Source organism: Calliphora vicina, chromosome 4, assembly GCF_958450345.1.
Source record: "Calliphora vicina chromosome 4, idCalVici1.1, whole genome shotgun sequence".
Classification (NCBI taxonomy): domain Eukaryota; kingdom Metazoa; phylum Arthropoda; class Insecta; order Diptera; family Calliphoridae; genus Calliphora; species Calliphora vicina.
The window spans coordinates 56851392-56878397 of record NC_088783.1 but is presented as its reverse complement, the minus strand read 5'-3'; the positions used below and the strand labels follow the sequence as shown (position 1 = coordinate 56878397).

At 33.2% G+C, this 27006-nt stretch overlaps 1 protein-coding gene across 1 annotated transcript in view; it reads right to left on the bottom strand.

Annotated features, from left to right (window-relative positions):
- The window catches only part of fd3F (forkhead domain 3F), a 46268-nt gene that overhangs the window by 1823 nt on the left and 17439 nt on the right, over nucleotides 1-27006 (bottom strand). The gene's annotated exons all lie outside the window — the stretch shown is intronic.

Here is a 27006-nt window from a genome sequence, read left to right as displayed (position 1 = left end):
ATTTTCCGACCCTATAAAGTATATATATTCTGGATCCTTATAGATGCGGAGTCGATTAAGCCATGTCCGTCTGTTGAAATCAATTTCCTGAAGACCCCAGATATCTTTGGAATCCAAATTTCCAATAATTCTGTCAGACTTTCGAGAAGTTTCCTATTCAAAATCAGCAAAATCGAAAAAACCAGGACAACTTCGATTTTTGACCTACATATATCTGGATTACTAAGTCATTAATATAGACAATATGGATATCTAATGATAGATATTTCAAAGACCTTTGCAACGACGTATTTAAGACCATAGTAAGTTGGATCTACAATGGGTCAAAATCAGAAAAAATATTTTTTAACCTGATTTTTTTTTTCACAAAAAAAAATTATAAAAATAAAATTTCAAAAAAATTAAAAATTTTTTTTAACTTTTAATTTTAAAAAAAAAATTGTTAAAATTTAAAAAACAAAATTTTAAAATATCAATTCGAAAAAAAAAAATTTTTTAAAAAATTTAATAACAATTTAATAAAAAAAAATTTATTTTGTTTACCTAAAAATATAAAAAAAATTTTATTTTGAAGTATTATTTGGTAAAGGGTATATAAGATTCGGCACAGCCGAATATAGATCGCTTACTTGTTCAATTTGCATCGGTTCAAATGTATGGAATTTCGTTATCGGTGCCGATTACGGTGTATGCGGAAACGTAGCTTTACCAAATGTGTTTTTTTACTACTCCAAACGAATTTATGTTTGTCTATTTTTCATAAATTTGGAAAAGAACTCAAAATAAACAATAAAACTGAAAATAGAAGAGAATATCACAAATCGTTTACTCGACGTATATCGGACTTCTTCTGCAAGTCTTCCAAACACTTGCAGTTCTCAGCAAGTCGTTGAAGTTACTTCCAGCAAGCTATAAACACGTGTTTCCACATAATTGCTGCAAGTAACTTCTGCAAACCGTGACTACTAATACGTGTTTACACGAAAAAAAACATCTCTGGAAGCAACTTCCGCAAGAAAACTTGTTAGTGGACACACGGCTTTATAATTTTGAAACTGGCACATTATTTAGTTCTTTTGTCATCAAAGACAACTTTGTTAGCGATCAAGTCGAACTGATTGGAGAGAGACAGAGAGAGTTTATTCCCAGGAGTAGGAGTGATATTCGGCACTTCAACTTAAACACTTATTGACCTATTCAGATACAAAGGGATGTAATGGAAACAAACTGCTCAATATATATCCAACACAAACTCTTTATAAAGACCATACGTCCAGACCTAACGGCTGATATTGGATGTATGACTTAAAAATGCGAGATTTTTCCAAATTATTAACTGCTCATCTTTTGAGGCCAAGAACGAAATCAAGCCAATTTCGGATACTTTGTTGTGAAGTGAAGCGTATCGCAGAGAGAGCGTTCTGCATCGATCGAAACAAATAGTAGTCGGACGGGGCAAGGTCTGGTAAAGGTGAGGGAAAACTTTCCAACCACTTCATTCTAAATAGTTTTTAACAGGTATTGCAACATGTGGTCGATGATGGAATATTAAGGTTTCATGTCTGGACCATCACAGCTTTCCTGTGATGGTCTGGTCAGATTTCATCTATTTCATAATAGAAAGGACCCTTTATGCTTCCAAATACAGAATCCGACCTCCACATAAGATCTCTTACGCTTCGGGTTATCGTAATCATCGTAAGAAATGATTCGGTGCAAAAAATGATTTTCTTTTATAGCAATCATGCATCATGTTCAATAACTAAGTGAGAATAATTGACAGATATGTACCCTTAAAAATGACATATAAGTTATTAAAAACAAAAACCGGGTTCAAAAGATACGAAATCTCTTGTAAATCCTGCAATGACTCCCACAGCTCATGCAAGCTATCGGTTCACCCCACATACTAGATTGCAATGATTAGGGTTTTTAATTTCCCGACCTTTTTTGATTCCCGGGAATCGGGAAATTTTTTTCTACATTCGCGGGTACCCGGATATTCCCGAAATATATAATGATACTGTAAATCAGGAATGTTATAGCCAAATTTCATATAAAAACTTAGTGTTATAATTATTAAATATCAGATCTTCGAATTAATTAATAAAATTTTAGCTGAATTTACTAAAATCTTAATCCGTAATTCCATAAATTCCTTCCTAATATTTAATTTTTTAGATTCATTCCAAAGCCTTTATTTAAACTGAATTAATTTTAAAGTTAATTAATAACAGAATTTATTCAAACTTTGAATGATTAAATTTTTGTTAAATCAAATACAAAATTAATTGAAAAAATTGTCTTACATTTTTTTGTACTAGATTTTACTTGAAGAAAAATTTAATCATTTAATAAATTTTTGAAGCTATTTTGTTATGGATTTGAAGAAGAAATTTAAAGAAATTAGAATGATTCAATAAGAAATAAATTCTATAAATAATGAATTCTCTTTTTAAATTTTCATAGGAAAAACCCCAGATAAATAATAATAATAAGCGGTCTATAATTGCCACGATATAAGCAAAAAACTTTTCACTGTTTTTTGTTGAAAAAAACAGAGTTCTAACTTGTTTTCTATGTATTTTCGTCAGTTTTTAATTCCCGGGATTCCCGACTAAAAATCCGGGGAATCGGGTAGTGAAAAATTGGCAAAATTCCCGGGAAATTTGTACCGGGAATTCCCGGGATAAAAACCCTAGCAATGATTAAACTCCCGAATACAAAAGGACTAAATACGACTACCTTCTAGATTACTTAGAGACACTAAAGTGACAATTGACTTCACGCTAGATTACATGGGATGTTTATAGTAATCAATTCACTTCTTTTGCATTGCAAATCCAAATTTGAATCAGAAAAGTAATTAGACATTATTGCCTAAAAGGGATACCTTAACTTCTTGGGTAGTCAATGAAGAACTGCTGGGATTTAATGGCTTTGAGTATATAAAGCTGATTTACAAAAGTTGTTCATTGTCCTTTGGAAAACCAATTTCTATAACTCACCCTAAATATGCATAAAAGTATCATGTACATACGTATACTATGTACAATGTCCTTATTCTCCATTGGCTATTGTATTTAATTACTCATATATAATTTAGTTTTATACTTGAGACTATGTATGTTGTATTTCCCTTACAACTTCCCAGCAGTTCTAGGAGACAGTCCCGTACTAGTGATTTTACCTATCCTTTAGGGTGACAACTACTTTCATAACTAGCTACATGGCTAGTTATTTTAAGGGGGTCAATTGACCATATTGGAATCCAATGAGACTGTCTGATAGCTGGTCCAAAGTAGTAAACGCATTGGATTCACATACTGGTTACATATAGTCAGATACCTTACCAGCTACCTAACTGGTTACTTGATCAGCTACAACACTAGTTATTTTAACATTTACGGGTGCTAATAGTCATTTAAAAAACATTTCATAGACAGCTTGTAAACAAACCTTCCTCCGGCAACTCTCCAATGGATTATTTCTGGTGGGTAAAATAACTACTTTCTAAAGTGCAGTACAAAATAAACCATTAAAGTGACTACACTCTAGATTACTTAGCGACACTAAAGTGACAATTGACTACACGCTAGATTACATGGGATGTATAAAGTAACCAATAGCCTTCTTCCTGCACTACAAAGTGACACATACATACTTGTCAAAAGACCCAAAATAGTTAGCCAAGTGCTCAGACATTAGTAACACAATGACTGTGTAAAAGGGATACATTGACTACTTGTTTAACTGCTGGGAACTTGCAACACATTTTCCAAAACATACACACGGAGCCCATTAAAACTTTTTGACCAGTAGCAATTAAAACTTTTTCCATACAATTTTATATACTGCTGCACGTTTCACATAAATTTCAACAAAAACTTTTCTTTCAAGTTATTTTTTGTTGTTATTTTGTTGTATTTGCTTAACACACGACAGGTCGTTTTTACCAACCAATTTTCCCATGCCTGCCACAAAATACAGACACTATAAAGTAAATGTGGAAAAAAAAAATATATAAATTCAAACTAAAACGGAAAGGACATCGCGTGTATTGCGCACGCTCTCCAAAAAATGTAAATAATAGTATTTTTATTGTATATAAAGTTGGAAATTACTGTACACTCGGTATTTTATATATAAAAAACATACAAATTTACGACCTGAAACCTCTAACTCTATATATCCCAGCAAAAAAAGGAAAAAGAATTCACACAAGAATTCCTATTTCACCTGCTGCCCAGATCTGCGTCTGGTCAAATCACTATATCGAACGTGAGATATTGACTTTTTGTAAGACCAAAAATTAACTTATCTAAACAAAAAAAAAATAGTTTGGAATAAATATTCAAATTGTTGCTAATATTTGCAATCGTATTAAAATTTTGAAACAAATTTTAGTTTTAGAAACTGAATAAATATGTAATAAAATCTTTATTTATTAACAAAACTCAATGATATTTTCAAAGTTTTTTAATTTTGTCATTCTAAATAATAAAGTGTAAAAAACCTTTTCAAAAGGTCAAAAAGAATCCCGCAATTCCTAAAAATTGGAGCGAAAATCCCAAAAATTTTATTGTTTACAATTTTGCCCATGGGATCAACATTTCCTTTGGGGCTGGGAAAATCCTTTAGAGATAAATAGGGAAAACATCATGGTTTCCAAAGCTGCTTTCCATTTTCCAATCCCAGCTTTGAGATTTTAGAACATGTGGATATAAGTTTGTCATTCCGTTTGTAATTTCTACATTTTTCATTTCTGACCCTATAAAGTATATATATTCTGGATCCTTATAGATAGCGGAGTCTATTAAACCATGTCCGTCTGTCTGTTGAAATCAATTTTCTGAAGACCCCAGATATCTTCGGGATCCAAATCTTCAATAATTCTGTCAGACATGCTTTCGAGAAGTTTGCTATTTAAAATCAGCAAAATCGGTCCATAAATAACGGAGATATGAGCAAAAAACCGGGACAACCTAGATTTTTGCCCTATTTTTGATCTATATATGGATTACTAAGTCATTAATATAGACAATATGGATATCTAATGATAGATATTTCAAAGTCCATTGCAACGATGTAGATAAGGTTATAGTAAGTTGGACCTACAATGGGTCAAAATCGGGAAAAATATTTTTTAACCCGAATTTTTTTTCATCAAACAATTTTTTTGTCATAAATTTTTTTTAAAAAAAAAACATTTAAAAACTAAAACAAGTAAGAGTGCTATATTCGGCTATGCCGAATCTTATATACCCTTCACCTTTGTTGTGGATGCATTATTATTTTTTATAATTAGTATATATGTATGTATGTACATTGCCCACTTTCAGCGTACAGCATCCTAAATTTATCAAGAACACAAAAAACAACAACAACGCCAAACGAAACAAAACACCAAAAGAAAAAACAAAAACAAAATACGCAAGGCAATGAAACCAACACACATCCAAACATACGTTTAATTGTATAAAAAACAACAACAACGCCAAAAGAAACAAAATACGCAAAGCATGCACATTCAAACATACGATTTTTGATTTTTTGTCAAAAAAACCAACACACAACCAAACAAAAGTTTAGTTGTATAAAAAACAACAACAACGCCAAAAGAAACAAAATACACAAAGCTTGCACATCCAAGCATACGTTTTGTTGTTTTTTTGTCAAAGCATGCAATACATTGTGTTTTTTGATGAAATTTTCAGAGGTTGTCTCGGATTTTTGCTCATATCTCCGTTATTTATGGACGGATTTTGCTGATTTTAAATAGCAAAATTCTCGAAAGTATGTCTGACAGAATTGTTGAAGATTTGGATCCCGGAGATATCTGGGGCCTTCAGAAAATTGATTTCAACAGACAGACAGACAGACGGACAGACAGACAGACAGACAGACAGACAGACAGACAGACAGACAGACAGACAGACAGACAGACAGACAGACAGACAGACAGACAGACAGACAGACAGACAGACAGACAGACAGACAGACAGACAGACAGACAGACAGACAGACAGACAGACAGACAGACAGACAGACAGACAGACAGACAGACAGACAGACAGACAGACATACAGACAGACAGACAGACAGACAGACAGACAGACAGACAGACAGACAGACAGACAGACAGACAGACAGACAGACAGACAGACAGACAGACAGACAGACAGACAGACAGACAGACAGACAGACAGACAGACAGACAGACAGACAGACAGACAGACAGACAGACAGACAGACAGACAGACAGACAGACAGACAGACAGACAGACAGACAGACAGACAGACAGACAGACAGACAGACAGACAGACAGACAGACAGACAGACAGACAGACAGACAGACAGACAGACAGACAGACAGACAGACAGACAGACAGACAGACAGACAGACAGACAGACAGACAGACAGACAGACAGACAGACAGACAGACAGACAGACAGACAGACAGACAGACAGACAGACAGACAGACAGACAGACAGACAGACAGACAGACAGACAGACAGACAGACAGACAGACAGACAGACAGACAGACAGACAGACAGACAGACAGACAGACAGACAGACAGACAGACAGACAGACAGACAGACAGACAGACAGACAGACAGACAGACAGACAGACAGACAGACAGACAGACAGACAGACAGACAGACAGACAGACAGACAGACAGACAGACAGACAGACAGACAGACAGACAGACAGACAGACAGACAGACAGACAGACAGACAGACAGACAGACAGACAGACAGACAGACAGACAGACAGACAGACAGACAGACAGGCAGGCAGGCAGGCAGGCAGGCAGGCAGACAGACAGACAGACAGACAGACAGACAGACAGACAGACAGACAGACAGACAGACAGACAGACAGACAGACAGACAGACAGACAGACAGACAGACAGACAGACAGACAGACAGACAGACAGACAGACAGACAGACAGACAGACAGACAGACAGACAGACAGACAGACAGACAGACAGACAGACAGACAGACAGACAGACAGACAGACAGACAGACAGACAGACAGACAGACAGACAGACAGACAGACAGACAGACAGACAGACAGACAGACAGACAGACAGACAGACAGACAGACAGACAGACAGACAGACAGACAGACAGACAGACAGACAGACAGACAGACGGACATGGCTTAATCGACTCCGCTATCTATAAGGATCCAGAATATATATACTTTATAGGGTCGGAAATGAAAAATGTAGAAATTACAAACGGAATGACAAACTTATATATACCCTTCTCACGAAGCTGAAGGGTATAAAAAAGATTCGGCACAGCCGAATATAGATCTCTTGTTTTTTTTAATAAAAAGCAAAAATCTACTATTTTTTGAATTTTTAAATTGAAAATCGTTTATTTTTGTAGCCATAATTGATATTGCTCTGAAATCTTTAGTATATTATTGGTAATTTAGTTGTCTAACTAAAAAAAAATTCGAGTCCATTCGGTCCAAAAGTACGACCTATATTTTTAAAAAAGCAGACCAAGATATGGCAAATTTTTTAAATTTCAATTTTCAAATGCCTATATGCCGGAAATTATAAGAGATAAATAGCACACGCAAGCATGTTTTTTCAAGACCTAGCCGAGTGCTTTCCAAATATAGTATAAAAATCTTTTAATTCGGATGGAAACAACAAAATGGCACGAATTTAAAAATGTTACATGTCGAAGGTACCCTACTTTGAGCCCCTATAGAGCATTTGTAGTGCCCATTTTAATAACTTAAACTCGAATGCCCACATCAAATTTTATGCCGATCAGGCCAGTCTTTTACAAATGTCAGATTTATTTCCAAAAAATGTTTAATCTTCAAAAATGAAGCGATACGTTCAATGGATATCGTTACCGTACTACGATCAATGATTTTTTGTTTGAAAATATGAATGACATTGATCCGGCCGAGATGTGGTTTCAACAAAATGGCGCTATACGCTACCATCGATTTATTCATCCCTATCATGAAAAACATGTGAAATTTATGTTCCCATGAAATATCCATTTCCCTCGAAGGGAAAATTGCTATCGTGATATTCCCCTGAACTTTTCATTCACAATAGTTGATTTTGTTCGTAACAGCTGTTTATTGTTTACAAAATTCCATCAAAAAATTTCACAACATGGGGAATTTTTTGAAAGTTTATGAACGAAAAATGGGAAAAGGGAACATATTTCATGTAAAACATTGATTCGCGATAGGGGTGATTGAAATCAAAATTTGGCGATAACTTGATTTCGTGAAATAAACCTGTCAATTGGATAGGTCCAATGGTGGATTTCGCACCTCTCGAATATTTCCTGTGGGCCACTTGCAATCACTGGTTTATGCTGATAAACCAGCAACAATAAATGACTCGCAGGCCAACACTGTTCGAGTTATTCGTAACATCCGGCCAGTAATGTTCGAGAAAGTTGCTTAAAATTGGACGGCCGGAATGCGAAATCACTTTTAAATGTTAATGCCAAGTATTGATTTTTTTTTCGAATAAACATTTTTTTGGATTAAAATTTACTTTTTTGTGTTCATTTTTTACAGTTTCAAGTTCTTACTTAAAATATACACTTTATAAAAGGGTTAATAAAGACCTAGAAATCTAAATATCCTAGAAATGTCACCACACTAAACCATTCTAGGTACAACTACTAAAATTTGCGTTTGTCATACTCATTAAGTGGTTATTAGAATCGAAATAAATTTTCTGAAATTTATTTTAAGAAATAATATTGACAGTGTAAAAATTGGTTTTGAGATATGCATGAAATTTTATGATTTTTATTTTATCAATTTAAAATTTGAATATGAATATGGAGGATAAACTTTATCCTCTTATAATTATCTCATGTTAAAAATTGGAATTGAAATCGAACCCTAGCTTCTTCACATGACGAATTCTACATAGTTCCCCTTTTTCTATAGCTTTCTACCATTTAATTAATATCCTGCTAATAAAATCCTCCCATCAAATAGAATTTGTGTTAAACTGGCAACTCTGCTCTGTTTGCTAAACATTTTAGTTCTTACACGGTCTTTTCTAAAAACGTTCGCTTTAAATTCGTCGTTACACTCGTAGTTTGTATTGTCCGTGATTAAATGAAAATTAAATATAGTTTAAGTGTTAAATAAAATATTAAACATCTTAATTTAATTAAAAGAAATAGAGCTTTGGAAAATTATAATAAATTTGTGTTAAAATAAAGTTTTTATCAAAAGAAAATCATTGTGAAAAATATGCAAAATTATCAAGAAGATGGTGGATGCATTAATTTTATTGTTGTTATATTATAGCCGTGCTTAGTTGTTGTTGTTCTGTGTGAGTGTCGCGTGATGCTGTGTTTGCAAATGTTTGTTGTTATTGTTTTTGCAAATAGAAAAAGCTTGAATGAGAAGAGCAACAAAATCTTAATAGTAAATAAGAGAGCAAGAAAAGAAAGCAAACTTCATTTAGTAAATGAAGTGTTTATGTATTTTTTTTTTATATTGTTTTGATTTTAATAAGCAAACATAATAGAGTTGCCAATTCTCTAGCTTTATGTAAAATAAAACGGAAATCGGATCGGTTCGGTTCGGATATTGAATTTTGTGATAATAATGTGATAAATACAAATGTATGTCAATAAATGTAAATTGTTCAGGTGAGTTTATTATTTAGAAATAATAATTTTTAAACATTTAAGGAATTTTTCATAAACAATTTTTAAATTTATCAAAGGTTTATAAATCAAATTTTGTATGGAATTTTTGTTTTATAAACCTTTGATAAATTTAAAAACTGTTTATGAATATTTGTGTTATTATTTACTGAAATGATTTTCTCAAGAAAATTAAAGCAAGTGATTTTTATATCGAATAAAAATTATTCGTATAATCGAGGAAAAAAATAATTTTTAATTGAATGAATCAAATTTTTCACTTTATATTAAAAAAAATGCAATCAATAATTGTCGAATACTTGAATAAATTTATTTTCAAGCTAAAATTTTTTTAGATAGAAAAATTGAAGAAAAAATTTAAAATAATACCTATGAAAAGTTCAATAATTTGGCATAATGTCAAACAAAGATGTTCATCATGTTCTAGAATTATTTCTCATTGATTTCGGATTAAGATCTCAAGATTACAACATTATCAAACTTTATTAAAACATGAAAACTTTTTCGCAATTGTAAAGCAAACGTGATGACATTTCTGTTTTGGCCAGGGACCGTAGCAGTTATAAGGGATATCAAAGAAGTTATTTTAAGACATTCAAAATAAAAATCCATCTAAAACAGTAATAATAAAAGTTCGCATTAAACTCTTAAAAAATGAGTTTTAAATAGCCGTCAGAAAAAAAACTCGTTTGAGGAGTTTTATTTTTCTCGTCAGAAAAAAACTCATTTGAGGAGTTTTATTTTGTTCGTCATAAAAAAAAACTCATTTGATGAGTTTTATTTTTCCAGTCAGAAAAAAACTCAATTGAGAAGTTTTATTTTTCCCGTCTGAAAATAAAACTCATTTTATGTAAATTGACACCTAAATTTGTAAAGCACCTTGCATTGCAATTGAATAAATTGTGGCATTTGAATTTGTTATTGTTTGATTCCTATTATCAAATTATATCAGATAGACCCAAATATAAAAAATAAATGAAATTTTTCCCCTCAGAAAATAAAACTCCTCAAATAATTTTTATTTTATGACAAACAAAATAAAACTCCTCAAATGAGTTTTTCTCTGACGAGAAAAATAAAACCCCTAAAATGAGTTTTTTTCTGACGGGAAAAATAAAACTCCTCATATTTGTTTTTTTATGACGGCTATTTAAAACTTTTTTTTTAAGAGTTTCATGCGAACTTTTATTTTTACGTTGAATAATAACTGTTAACTGTGGAGTTGAGATCATAGATTATGAAAGAGCGCGTCTGAGGAGTTTTATTTTTCCAGTCAGAAAAAAACTCAATTGAGGAGTTTTATTTTTCCCGTCAGAAAATAAAACTCATTTTATGTAAATTGACACCTAAATTTGTAAAGCACCTTGCATTGCAATTGAATAAATTGTGGCATTTGAATTTGATATTATTTGATTCCTATTATCAAATTGTTGTTGTTTTTTTTTTTTCTTAAACAAATAATTTACTGCAAACATTATATCAGATAGACTCAATAAAGAAAGATACTGAAACAAGTAGAAAATAAACGGAAAGAGTTTTATTTTCTGAGGGGAAAAATAAAACTCCTCAAATAACTTTTATTTTATGACGAACAGAATAAAACTCCTCAAATGAGTTTTTTTGTCTGACGAGAAAAATAAAACTCCTCATATGGCTATTTAAAACTCTTTTTTCTAAGAGTTTCATGCAAACTTTTACGTTGAATAATAACTTAACTGTGGAGTTGAGATAATTTTTTTAATATCACCATTGATTCCGAAAGAGCACTTCAATACGAATCTATTGGTATATAATAGTATAGGTCTCTGTTGACTAGGGTTTTTAAATTCCCGACCTTTTTTGATTCCCGGGAATCGGGATTTTTTTTTCTACATTCCCGGGTACCCGGCTATTCCGAAATATATAATGATACTGTAAATTAGGAATATTATAGCCAAATTTCATATAAAAACTTAGTGTTATAATTATTAAATATCAGATCTTCGAATTAATTAATAAAATTTGAGCTTAATTCACTAAAATCTTAATCCGTAATTAAAAAATGTCAGCCTTTCATTCCATAAATCCCTTCCTAATATTTAATTTTTTAGATTCATTCCAAAGCCTTTGTTTAAAATAAATTAATTTTAAAGCAAAGTAATAACAGAATTTATTCAAACTTTGAATGATTAAATTTTTGTTAAATCAAATCATTTCCAAAATTAATTGAAAAAATTGTTTAAACCTTTTTGTACTAGATTTTAATTGAAGAAAAATTTAATCATTTAATAAATTTCTGAAGCTATTTTGTTATGGATTTGAAGAAGAAATTTAAAGAAATTAGAATGATTCAATAAGAAATAAATTCTATAAATCAGACATCGGCAGAGCGTAAAATTGCATTTGCACACTAACACCACTTTGCGTTTTTTGAGTAGCGCTCTCTAGACTTCAGTGCACTGATACAAAGGTTTGTAAGAATGATTTCGTTTAATTTTTTTTGCCAATTACGTACGTGTGAAAGAAAATAAAACCAGAGAGCTCTTAAGGTGGCTCTTTGCCGACGTCTGCTATAAATAATGAATTCTCTTTTTAAATTTTCATACGAAAAACCCCAGATAAATAATAGTAATAATAAGCGGTCTATTATTGCCAAGATATAAGCAAGAAACTTTCACTGTTTTTTGGTGAAAAAAACAGAGTTCTAATTTGTTTTCTATGTATTTTCGTCAGTTTTTAATTCCCGGAATTCCCGACTAAAAATCCCGGGAATCGGGTAGTGAAAAATTGGAAAAATTCCCGGGAAATTTGTACCGGGAATTCCCGGGATAAAAACCCTACTGTTGACTCTAACATTTTTTTTTTTTTTTCATCATTTATTTATTGTATCTTCATTATTTAATGAACTAACAATAAGTGGTTCAAATCTTATATCTAATATTATTATTTAATTAGTCCAGCCAGTGCCGGACGAAAAAATTTTGTGTTCATGGTTGTTTTGGTTAAATTGGCATTCTTCCTTCTAGATTAGGTCTGCTGTGTCCCTCCTTCTTAATCGAGTGTGGCCACGGTTATCTAATATGTTGCGGGCCAGCGGGTTTGGGTGAACTTCAAGTTTTTTTAAATATTTTTGTACGTTTTTCGAGATTTCAGTTTTTACAATGGGCACGTTTAGATCTTTGTGTATATTCGCGTTTTTGATATACCAGGGGGCAACTGTGATCATTCTTAGAAACTTGTTTTGGCGTCTTTGGATCTTTTCTACATTTGACGCTGAGGCCGTGCCCCATAACTGTATGCCATAACACCATATCGGTTTTATGATCATGTTATAAAGTAGAAGTTTACAATCTAAACTAAGCGTGGAGTTTCTGCCAATAAGCCAATTAATTTGAATTGATTTCAATTTCATTTGAGTCAACTTTGCATCTATATGACTTTTCCATGTAAGGCGACGATCGAGATGTATTCCGAGGTATTTCACTTCCGATTGTTGAATTATTGTTTGGTTATTGATATGAATAGGGGGGCATGATTCTCTACGCAATGTAAATGTAATGTGTGTACATTTTTGCTCGTTGACTTTAATTTTCCATTGTTTTAACCATTTTTCTAATTCAAATATGTGGTTTTGTAAGTGACGAGACGCTTCTTGAGGGTTTTCATGAATGCTTAGAATAGCAGTATCATCAGCAAATGTTGATGTATGAGTGCGATTGTTAGTTGGCATATCAGACGAATACATCAAATATAAAAAAGGTCCCAGGATACTGCCTTGGGGGACTCCAGCTTCAATGGGTTGTGCAGTACTTAAAAAGTTTCCCTCTTTAACCTTAAATGTTCGACCAGTTAAATAGCTTTCCAACAGCTTATGTGTGTTTGCCGGTAAATTTTGACTCAATTTGTATATTAATCCAGCATGCCATACCTTATCAAACGCTTGAGAGATGTCGATGAAGAGTGCAGAACAGTATTTCTTTTCTTCAAACGCTTTTCTCACCATATTTACAAGTCTATGGGTTTGTTCGATAGTACTGTGTTTTCTTCTAAATCCAAATTGATGATTCGGAATACAATTGTTTTCAGTTAACATCGGGTACAACTTGTTCATAAGTATCTTCTCAAATAGCTTTGATATATTAGACAATAGGCTGATGGGTCTGTATGATTCTACTTTTGTGTGATCTTTTCCCGGCTTGGGTATCATGGTAACCAGTGAAACCTTCCATTCTGGAGGATAATATTCAAGTCGTAATATAGCATTAAAAATAAAAAGAATTATTTTTATTGCTATCCGGGGTAGCTCCATAAGCATCTTGTTGCTGATCTTATCCATACCAGGCGCTTTCTTGGGATTTAAATCAGCAATAGCATATTCGATCTCTCGAATCTCAAAACGTAGGGGTACGGCTGCTGCAAAATAGGGTGCAACAGGTGGCAACTCAATTGCTTCGTTTGCTGTGTTCGGTGTAAATACTTTTTTTAAATGATTGACAAACAGATTCCCTTTTTCAGTATCATTTCTTGCCCAACCACCACTTGAATTTCGCAAGGGGGACTTACATATAACGGGTCTTTTAAGATTTTTTGTTGCTCGCCATAATGAGTAATCCGATTGTGGGGTTGCGTCCAGGCTTTCTAAATATTTATTCAATGATTCCATTTTTCGAAATTCCAAGAGCTTTTTAAGTCTTTTTATACAGTCTTTAAGCTTCGATTTTAGTTGGGGGGATCTGTGTAATTGCCACTCTCTTCGAAATCTTCTTTTTTCATTTAAGAGCCGTTCGACATCTGCAGAATTAATTCTATTATATCTGAATTTTCGGGGTGTTTGGGTAGCATGTTGAGCAGCCATTCTGAGATTTTTATCGAAATTGATAAGAGAGTGATCGATGTTTTCTGGTGTTCTTAGCGGTATGTTTTCCGAGCAATGTGTACTGAGGTATTTTTTATATTTGAGCCAATTTATTCTTGTGCCTGCCATCGCTAAATTACCAGTCGGGGATACAATTTCTAGGGGGCTCAATAAAGTAATAATAGTTGGTGAGTGATCTGAAGATAGTTCCAGCGAGGATTCAATTTGAATCATTTCTCTAGGGATATTTTTCATCACGCTAAAATCAATAACATCCGGTATTTTTCGTGGGTCAGTAGGCCAGTAAGTAGGTTGGCCGCTCGAAAGCACATGCAAACCCATTTTAGAAATTGAGTCGAACAAAACACGACCTTTAGGGGTAATCAGTCGTGATCCCCAGAATGTGTGCTTAGCATTATAATCGCCAGCAGCCAGGAAACGGGGGCCTAGTGATTTAAAAAATCTATTATATTGACTTTCTGTAATTGAGAATCTTGGGGGTGAGTATATCGATGAGATCACTAAGTTTCGATGAAAATCTTCAAGACAGATTGTAGTAGCTTGAAGATAATCTTCGCAAAAATCACACATTAAGTAGTGTTTTATTCGAGCTTTTATTAAAATTGCAGAGCTTCCGCATGCTCTACCTCTGGGATCTTTGGTGTCATATATTACATATCCATTTATTCGAAAGGAACTTCTGGACGTCAAATGAGTTTCAGAAACCAGCATTACATCAATTTGTTGGTTTCTTAAAAAATATTCGAGTTCGTTTTTGTGTTGGCGTATGCCGTTTGCATTCCAAAAACATATTCTTAGGCAGTTCATGGTCTGTTAAGCACAGCCTGCAATAACATTGATTGCATCTTAAGCATTTCTTGCATCATGTTACTCATTGAGTTTGTAAAGTTATTTACCGATTGCACAAGAGTTTCTATTGTAGATTCTAGTCGGGTAAAATTGAAAATTGGCGTTTGCTCTCTTACCTCTGGGTTCATATTTTCGTTTTGGGGTTGACGGACTTGCGGCTGAGTTTGGTTGTTTCTAAGTACATTTGCATATGTTACTTTGTTGTCATATGTCTGTTGCAACGGGGGGTAGTTCAAATTGATGTTATTTAATGGCTGAGCGGGGAAAATCTTTGGTTTCTGGCTTTGTGATTTTTTAACAATTGAGTAGACAGGACAACCCCTGTAGTTTGCTGTGTGGTTACCTCCGCAATTGCTGCATTTTTTTATTTTAGGATCATCTTTAGATTTGTAACATTGGGATGTGTTATGCAACTCCCCGCAAATGACACATACTGGTGGCAATTTGCAATATGCCTTGGTGTGTCCATATTCTTGGCAATTCATACATTGAACGGGGCCAAATCGTTTGTGTGGTTCTTCTACCGTAATTTTACGATGCAATAAGTACTTCAAGTTATATATGGGATGTGTTTCATTTTTTTTCAGGTTTATGTCACCGGGTTCAAGTTCAACACGGAAGAGTGGTTGGGGTATTTTTTCGCGATTTCTAATATTTATCACATTTTTTGTCTTATAGCCTTTATCTTCTAAGCTTTGCTTTATTTCGAGTGGTTCAACATTACAGTCAATACCCTTTATTACAACTTGTAGACCCTTGCTTCCTTTCAGCTGATAAGTGTAAAAACTTTTCTTTTGAGTTTCAAAATATGTTACAACCTTTCTATAATCGTTTTCGCTATTGACCTGTATTTTAGTTTCATGAATCGTGCCTTTCTTGATTGGGATTACGTAAAAAGAGTTCTCTCCTATTAATGAGATCAGGCTCTGAACCAGTGGATTCGAATTATTTTCTCTCAAGTAAATGGGGGGTGGTTTTGTAGAATGGATTTTATTTACTGGTTCATTAGTTTCACATTCCAGAATAGAAAAACGATTTTCATTGTTTAGTCTATGAGGTTCACTATCCTTATATAATTTGGCCAAGGGTGCCGCTTTCGAAGACTTGGGACTTCGTGCCCGTTTTAAAACTGTAATATACCGGTCCATTCCAACCTGTATTTGGGATTTATTTTCTTTATTTAATGGTTGACTAATCTTGGGTACAGCGCCGCTTAATGGGTTAATTTTATTTGTAGTTAGTGTGGTGGAATTCGTATCTGAAGCTGATATAGCTAGCATACTTTCAGGCATAGATAAAATATTTTTATTTTCTGATTGAGTTGAATTTTCTTTTGTTTGACAATCATTAGTTGTTGTCAATGCGGGGGAACAAGAACGAGCGCGGTTAACAGGTTTGGCTGTTAAAAACAAGTTGTCATCTATTCTTCTGTTTGTTTTGTTTATATTTTTTTCGTCTACATTAACTGTAACGTATGCATTTCTGCCGTTTACACTTAACCTTCGCTCACTGTTTTCGTTGAAGAGACTCATTTAAGAGTATTTGTAATTACTTTCGTTAACACTCTTGATCTTTATTTAATAGTCAATGCACAAAAAAGGTTCAAAAAAAGAAAAAAAAAATATAAAGAATTTTTTTTTTACTATTTGTCTTTTAGTTGTTGTTTTGATTTTTTTATTTAATAATATTATTAAAAAAAAAAAAAAAGCGTCCTTTCGCGTAAATAATAAACAGGTGATATTTATATTTATTTTCCGATAGATACTCTAACATAGAGAGTTTTTGATTTCAAATTTTCCGGATAACCGTTATTTGCGATCTCTGGTCTTTGTATATATCTCATGTATCGAGATAAAATTGAAAACGTATAAATTTCATATAAAAATATATTATGTCCTACAAAACATTTTTATTAGCAACTTTACATGTCGTTTGTAAAGTATGACTTCCATTTATTTTTTTGCTGGGTTACAACCAAATCATGTATCTGTAAACAACCCTCATATTTCTTTCTATTCATATTTCCCATAAAAAGCACGCAAAACTTTACACTGTTGAAGAAGCGGGGGGTTTTTCACCACCATCATAGCCACTGTTTAAGAATCTAGGGTTGGGGAGACAGTCGTCAGTATGTCATTGGTTTGTAAATCACCTTTTATATAGCATGAATTAAGACCATCCCCTCTTGCCGCACTATCCAAAATGATTTTCTCATTTTATTTGATTCTTTTTTTTTATATTTTTTTGGGCAATAAACATGAAGTAGCACGCGACCATTTACAAAAAAAATCGTTTTTTTTTAAATTTGAGGAAGGAGTAGTGAAATGAAGGATACAACGCTTAAATGGGGAGGTCATAATGTATGAGGTTAAAAGAAATGGAAAAAGCCTCATTTTGTTGCCTAAATAATGACAGAATGTTTTATGGAAATCGAAAAAGGGATTTCATATAACGGTGTAGTGTTATTGGCCAAAGCCTAAAGGATCATTGTTGGTCAGTAAAATTGATCCTAACCTACAAGGCGTAGAAATATAAAAAAACTTGGTGATATTAACAATCTAAAAATTGTTCATGAAAATAGTCAATTATTCTGCTCCAATTTACACCCTTTCTAAAGCTGCTTTTAATATCAAAATTAATCTAAAAGAAACCGGCAGAACTGCTGTAGAGAAATGTGCGATCAGATAACAAACACTGATATTAAGTACACTCAGCCAAAAATTCGATCCTAATTCGAGTTAAACAACTGAAGATGATTAAAGAGAAAGACAAAATAATTACAATCTGAATAACACATTTGTTCAAACATTTGAACCCTAAAACAGTTCAAGGAATTTAAATTTTCTAAGACACTCAATTTATCTTAAAATTTATGAACTTTAGGATACAAACCGGCTCAAGAATAATAAGGTCTATGGGAAATAGAGAATGTTCTTAATGAGTATGAAACACATTTGTGCTATAAACTGTACAAAAATCTTATCTTCAAATGGGGATTATGACTTTCTGTCGGCAAAGAGCATTTCATGCAGATCTCATGCCATCAATAGTTGAAAATATTAATTAACTCGATGGTGGCTCACATTGGTTGAAGAGTGGCCGAAATTCATTTTTTTCATGTTCGCCGATTTGGTTAATTTTTTGGTATTTTGTTGTCAGATATCTAGATATTATTATTCCGTATTATTAGGCTGATATATTTACTATTTGTTTGGACAGACACGCTCGAAGTTAATATATGTTCGCTTGTTTAAAATGGCATGCAAATTTACTGTATATTCAATCTTTTGGTACAATCCCAGTAAACTTACCATTTGACTTTGCTATATATTTTCGTAAATGACAATTGTCATAGATGAGATTTACATTAAAAAAAGTTGGAAAAAATGTCATATAAAAAATTTCGTAGAACAAAATATAAACAACATAAAAATTTCAATGTTCATCAATTTCAGTGGACTGCATCTTTTTAGCGCTGTGGAGCGCTATTTAACGAAAGATGTCAAATTACAGCTTGAAGTCTCAGCTAAAAGTTAAAAAAAAATTCAGCTGCTCCCACCTGCTCCTTTCCAATGCATGTTGTTGTTCTCATATGGCTGGTACTATATGCCTGTAACTGTGCATAAGATTCTGGTGCATGGTAGCAAAATTATAACAGAAGATATTCTGTCTATAGGCGTGTCTCTATCTAAAGGCCCTTATTCAATGATTTCATTTTTATTTTTTACATATTAATTGATTATTTGTATCAGGTGTGCTGTACGAGGAAGCTCAGGAATAAAGACTATAGAGTGAAGAATTGGATGTGTATCCACTAATGAAGACGTAATGCATAATCTTTTATTGTCTTCAGGCCTATTTATAGATAGATTTCGCTCAAAGCTTCAAATCAACAAATTGGAGTACTATGCGTAAATTACTTATTCATGTTTTTTCTATTTTTTTCTATGGGAGATGGGCGTAAAAGTGGGCGGATCAGGTATATATTTTCAGGAGCCCATTGTATAATAATATTTTTTTTTGTGAAAATTGAGTTGATGCATTAAAAATCAAGGGAGTTATGCCACTTTTTCAATACAAGTTGTATGGGAAGTGGGCGTAAAAGTGGGCGGATATTTTTAAAAATTCACACAAATGATTCTGAGTGTTTAAAAATGCTATGTGCCAAAAATCAATGCCGTTGGTCAAAATTTAATTTTCACTTTGTATGGGAGGTGGGCGTAAAAGTGGGCGGATCATTTTTATTTTTCCATTTTTTCTTGATTCAAACAAAAAATGCCTATGTGCCAAGTTTCATTGTCCTTCGACAACTTCTTCTATTTTTAGCCGCTCGTTCTATGAACTTCAACCAATGTGTGGCGCACTCTGGATTATTTTATCGAACTTATTTTCTAAATCAAAGTTTTAAACATGTATGTAAATAGTTGGTATGTTTGATTTAGATTTCAAAGAAGAAACAAATTATATTTAAGGATTCAATACCGATTTTGATGTAGGAAACATAACAAAACCATTATAAGGAGGATCATTTCTATACTCTATGTTTTCATCAGTATGTAGAGGTCCTCAATATATTTTAAGAACTGTGGGGCTGGCTTCAAATGCTCTCATTTAGGATTTCATTTAAACCTTTAGGAGAGGCTCTTATCCATCCTGTTAGCCAATATATATTATAATCTAACGTGCAATTCATTAAGGAAATCTCTGAAATATCGAATATATGATGGAATCTTTTATTTTCTATATTTCGACCGAATAATTTGGCATATAACAGAGGAAATCTCTGTATTACAAGGTGGCGCAAAACTAATCTTCCTATCAGAAAATGCTATAAATTTTGCGATTGGCCCATAATGTAAGTTCTGTTTTGACATTTGTGTAGTAAACACATGCGAAATACACCTTAATAAATAATGTTACGCTACACTGCTCCAGAACGCGGAATATTGCTGAATATTTATTTGATCAATAAGGAAGATGATTTTTCATCAAAAATAATCACGAGTGATGAGGCCCATTTCCATCTTAGCGGGTACGTAAATAAGCAAAATTTACGCTTCTGGGGCACTGAAAATCCGTGTGTAACCCACGAAGAGCCATTACACCCGCTCAAAGTCACTGTATGGTGTGCTGTTTTCGCTGGAGGAGCCATCGGACCTTTTTTCTTCAAAGACGTCGCGGGCCAAACGGTTACTGTGAATGGTGAGCGCTACAGAGCAATGATCAACGAGTTCTTTTTGCCGCAACTTGATGAATTGGGATTGGAAAACATGTGGTTCCAACAGGACGGTGCAACGGCGCACAATGCACGTGCCACAACCGATATGCTGAAGGATGCATTTCCCGGGCGCCTTCTTTTTGTGGGGCTTTTTGAAGTCGCGGGTTTATGTCAACAAGCCTCAGACTCTTGCAGCTCTTACAGACAATATCCGTCAATAATGTGAGGACCTATCGCCGGAAGTTTTGGCCAAAGTGATGGAAAATGCCATAAAAAAGTCTCAAATGAAAATCAACTGTGGCGGCGGCCATTTACATGACATCGTATTCTCGACTTGATGTAAAAAAAATTAAAAGACCAAATAAAAATAATCCACAAGAAGAATCAAAGTTTTTCATTTTTTTTTTAATTACAGCCAAAAAACATCGGAAGTTTACTTTTGCGCCACCTTGTATTTGTACCAACGAATCGTCATATGCGAGAAGTTTTGCTTTATTTCTTTAATTTAAAAATAGTGCCGCTGAAGCATAGCGATTGCTCACCAAAGCTTATGGCGAATTTGTTCCATCCGTTTCAACGTGCGAGAGATGGTTTGTTAGGTTCAGAAGTGGTGATTTTGACACGGAAGACAAAGATCGCCTAGGCCAGCCAAAACAGTTTGAAGACCTAGAATTGGAGGCATTAATCAATGGAGATTGTTATCAAATTCAACAAAAACTTGCTAAATCATTGAGAGTAGCTCACAGCAGCAATTTTAAAACGTGTACCAGCAGCAGGATTCATCCAAAAGCATACGAATTGAAGCCGAGAGACCTTGAAAGATGATTTTATATATCTTGCGATGAAAAATGGATCCATTACGATAACCCGAAGTGTAAGAGATCGTGTGTGAAGCCTGGCCAACCTGCCGATTTGATATCAAAGCCAAATATTCATGGCGCTAAGATAATAATCTGTATTTAGTGGGAGCAAAAGAGTCCTATCTATTATTTGTTGCTGAAATCTGACGCAATTGATTTGTCCGAAAAACGCAGCGGCGCGCCGTCAAAAAATGCAGTCAAACTTGAACACGTTATTTTCTATCATGACAATAATTGGGCACATGTTGAAATTCTTGTTAAAAAGTGTTTGGAAAGAAGTGGTTGGGAAGGTTTGCCTCACCCACTTTATAGTCCAAACCGTGCACCGTCCGACTACTATTTGATTCGATCGATGCAGAACGCTCACTCTGGAATACGTTTCACTTTGGAACAGAGTAAATGAACAGTTCTTTTGGCTCGGAATCCATATGTTGCCAGAAAATTGGGAAAAGATCACAGCTAACATCTGGCCAATATTTGAATAAACTTTTACAATAAATATTTTACAAATGTTTAAAAATAAAAGCTAAAAATTTGAAAAACACCGCAACGGGAACATCAGTCAACCATTACTTACTACCACTGGAGTAAAACAAGGATACCCTTTATCACCTCAACTGTTCATCATCGTGCTAGATGATATGAACGGATACTGTTTAGAGATAAGAGGAATTACTTGGAGTCTCTCATGCAATCTGGAGGATTTGGAATATGAGGATGATATTTGTCTACTCTCCAACATGTAAATGACGAAACTACAAGATCTGGAAAGAATAGCGCGTAATATTGGACTTGAGATAAATGTCAAGAAAATCCAAGCCATGAGTATTAACAATTTTAGCTCAGAGAACAATATGCTACAATGCCAACCCGTTGAATACATAGATAGCATCTGCTATCAAGGTAGTATAGTAACAATAAATGGCGGCGCAGAAACAGACGCAAGCAACAGGCTCAATAGAGCGAGACTTGCATTCCGGCGACTGCATTCAGTATGGAGAAACTCGCAAATATCCAGACGAACCAAGCTCAGAATATTCAATGCATGTGTAAAGTCCACTCTGTTGTAAGGAAGTAAAAACTGGCTAATTCATCAATAAGTGCCTCAGAATCTGGCCCAACACCATCAGTAACACGAATCTCTGGAACTTAAACAATGAGGAACCCATACTGAAATAAATCGAACGCAGAATATAGAAGTGAATCGGCCATACTAGCAGGAAAATACCCGATAGTATTACAAGGATGGCGTTGGAGTGGAATCCGCAAGGCTCAAGAAGCCGTAGTCGACCAAAGAATACCTGGAAAGGCACGATATCCAAGAACGCAGAAAATGTAGATGGATTTGTCATAATATCAGGAAGATGCCCGACAGTATTACAAGGATGGCGCTAGAGTGGAATCCTCAAGCCTCAAGCAGTTGTGGTTGACCCATGAACACCTGGAAATGCACTATACTCCATGAACTAAGACAATGTAATCTTATGTCGGAAGGCGTGATTGCAACAACAGCAGACCGAGTAAGATGGAAATACTTTGTGGAAGCCATGTGCTCCCAAGATGGGAAATGGAGAAAAAAATCACGAATCGACAACAATATATTTTTATAAAGAACCATGTCAAACCAGGTTTTTTCTTTGTATGTACCATATTAAATATAATATACATTGAATCGAACTACTTCTAGTTTATAGCTTACTTATAATTTCGGTTTATACCTCCGCTTTTCTTACTCAGTTGAAATTCCTGTCATTTTATAAATCGTTCATTCATAAACTTTTAACGCCAAATATTAAAGTTTTCCAACTTTTAACATTTGCGTGTATTTAATTATTCATAATATTCCTATAATACGTATAAAAGTGAATATGAATAAAAAATGTACGCAAAGGTTTTTAGTATATTTTTCATAAAATTAATTAAATACAAAAAAATGACAGTGTCTTAAAATATTTGTTGCATTTTTAGGAATGAAACTTAAAGATTTTCTAAAGCAAATAGTAGTTTGTTTATAAACAATATGAATGAATAAACTAAACGTGAATTGTGTAGCAATTTTAAATTAATTTTTCCATATGTTCCCATATTATCCTCTTCAAAAATTTAATTTTAAAGTTGCTCAAATGTAAAAGACTCTTCTTTTTCCAATTTTTGTATATCTGTATAAGAATAATGCTAAAGTATTCATTCTACTTTCAAAAAATATACCTAAAAGTTTCTTTTAATTGCATGCCAAACTATTATGGCTATTTTTCCTTGTCATGAAGGTCGTTTTCAACATTTTCCCAAATGAAAGAAAAAAATCCTATTAACTACAGGTTTTTTTTTGTTGCTGTTGTATTCTTATATTATAATTGGCTTTAGCAGGCAACCATTAAAAAAAGTTTAATTTCCAAAAAGCAAAAAAAAAAAAAAGAAACGTTGAAACTATTACAACTTTTCCTACAACTCGTAGGCTATTCACCAATAAAACTCTTATGTTCATAAAAAAAGCAGAAAAATTAACCCATTAAAAGATAAAATAATATTTAGTTATGAATTTGCAAGATTTTCTATAGAAAACTTTGTGATCCTCAAAAGTTTCTAAAGAAAACTTGATGATCCCTAAGATTTTTTTATAGAAAACTTGATAATCAGCAAGATGTCCTATAGAAAAATTGATGATCAGCAAGATTTTCCATAAAAAACTTGATGATCAGCAAGATTTTCCATGGAAATTAGCAAGATCAGCAAGATTTTCCATAGAAAACTTGATGATCAGCAAGATTTTCCATAAAAAACTTGATGATCAGCATGATTTTCCATAGAAAACTTGATGATCAGCAAGATTTTCCATGGAAATTAGCAAGATCAGCAAGATTTTCCATAGAAAACTTGATGATCCTCAAGATTTTCTATAGATGATCCTCAAGGTTTTGTATAAAAAACTTGATGATGAGCAAGATTTTCCATAGAAAACTATATGATCCTCAAGGTTTTGTATAAAAAACTTGATGATCAGCAAGATTTTCTATAGAAAACTTAATGATCAGCAAGATTTTCCATAGAAAACTTTTTGTCAGCAAGATTTTCCATAGACAACTTGATGAGCAGCAAGATTTTCCATAGAAAATTTGATGATCAGCAAGATTTTCCATAGAAAACTTGATGATCAGCAAGATTTTCCATAGAAAACTTGATGATCAGCAAGATTTTCCATAGAAAACTTGATGATCAGCAAGATTTTCCCTAGAAAACTTGATAATCAGCAAGATTTTCCATAGAAAACTTGATGATCAGCAAGATTTTCCATAGAAAACTTGATGATCAGCAAGATTTTCCATAGAAAACTTGATGATCAGCAAGATTTTCCATAGAAAACTTGATGATCAGCAAGATTCCAGGTCTTTCAGAAACTTACGATTAATTGATCCCCTTTAGTCCCTTTTGGTTGAATTTAAGGGTTAATAATTTAAATTTTTTTTTGAAATATAAAATATTGCCACATCATAATGATAACTTCTCCTCATGGTTAAATAAAATACTATGTATAATAATAGAAAAAAATTATGACGACCAAATCTTATTTTATATTAAAGCAACGATTACCCAAAATAAAAAACTATAATTTATGAACTCTCTTTTGTACAATTCATTTAGTTTTAGTACTAAAGAAAGAATATAAACTATGAAACGACTACTTGGAATCACAAGTATCAAAGGTTTCTATTTTGTAGTTGCTTTCCAACTAACACTACAACAAAAATTCCTCCTCCGCCTGCATGATGGTACATCTACAATATATTTTCTTTTTCCATTTTATTATAATGGACTGACTGGCTTGTTGGTTGGTTGGTGGTACCATGTTACCAAATGGTACGAATAACCAAAATCGTCAGTGTGGATGGTTGGTTGGTTGAATGAATGACTGAATGGTTTGCAAGAACAGAATCATATTGAACTGAACTGGGCTGTATAAAATGGAGTAGAATAGAACAGACATTAAGTACAGTTGGTTTGTAAGCCAATCAGACAAACAGACTGAGTGACTGCCAGCCAGTCAGCCACTTATAAAATCAGTTTATTGCAAAAAAAACTCCAATGGAGATTGTGAAATTACAAACTATCCATGGGGTAATTTATATGGCTATTAAATTGAGAGCACCCTACATTATAATAACTGGTATTCGTTTGTCAAATGTTGAGGAAATGATTTCAAAACAAATAGATTTTTTTAGAAGAAATTTGAACAGAAGTAAGATTCACATTAGAACACTTAAACAGATGCAAGATTATTTATATGAAACTTGAACAGAAGGAAGATTTTTTATCGAAAACTTGAAGAGACGCAAGATTTTCTTTAGAAATCTTTAACATTTGCATTATTTTCTACAGGAAACTTCAAAATTCACAAGATTTCCTATAGAAAAATTCAATATTCGACAGATTTCCAATAGAAGACTTCAACAAGTTTTTTATAGAAAACTTGATTAATGGCCTTATTTTGATCAAATAATTTACAGCAAGATTTTCTATAGAAAACTTGAAGAGACGCAAGATTTTCTATTGAAAACTTGAGGAGACGCAAGATTTTCTATTGAAAACTTGAGGAGACGCAAGATTTTCTATGGAAAACTTGAAGATCAGCAAGATTTTCTATGGAAAACTTGAAGATCAGCTAGATTTTCTATAGAAAACTTGATAATCAGCTAGATTTTCTATAGAAAACATGAAGAGACGCAAGATTTTCTATAGAAAACATGAAGAGACGCAAGATTTTCTATAGAAAACTTGAAGAGACGCAAGATTTTCTATAGAAAACTTGAAGAGACGCAAGATTTTCTATAGAAAACTTGAAGAGACGCAAGATTTTCTATAGAAAACTTGAAGAGACGCAATATTTTCTATAGAAAACTTGAAGAGACGCAAGATTTTCTATAGAAAACTGGAAGAGAGGCAAGATTTTCTGTAGAAAACTGGAAGAGAGGCAAGATTTTCTGTAGAAAACTGGAAGAGAGGCAAGATTTTCTATAGAAAACTTGAAGAGACGCAAGATTTTCTATAGAAAACTTGAAGAGACGCAATATTTTCTATAGAAAACTTGAAGAGACGCAAGATTTTCTATAGAAAACTGGAAGAGAGGCAAGATTTTCTATAGAAAACTGGAAGAGAGGCAAGATTTTCTGTAGAAAACTGGAAGAGAGGCAAGATTTTCTATAGAAAACTTGAAGAGATGCAAGATTTTCTATAGAAAACTTGAAGAGATGCAAGATTTTCTATAGAAAACTTGAAGAGATGCAAGATTTTCTATAGAAAGCTTGAAGAGATGCAAGATTTTCTATAGAAAACTTGAAGAGATGCAAGATTTTCTATAGAAAACTTGAAGAGATGCAAGATTTTCTATAGAAAACTTGAAGAGATGCAAGATTTTCTATAGAAAACTTGAAGAGATGCAAGATTTTCTATAGAAAACTTGAAGAGATGCAAGATTTTCTATAGAAAACTTGAAGAGATGCAAGATTTTCTATAGAAAACTTGAAGAGATG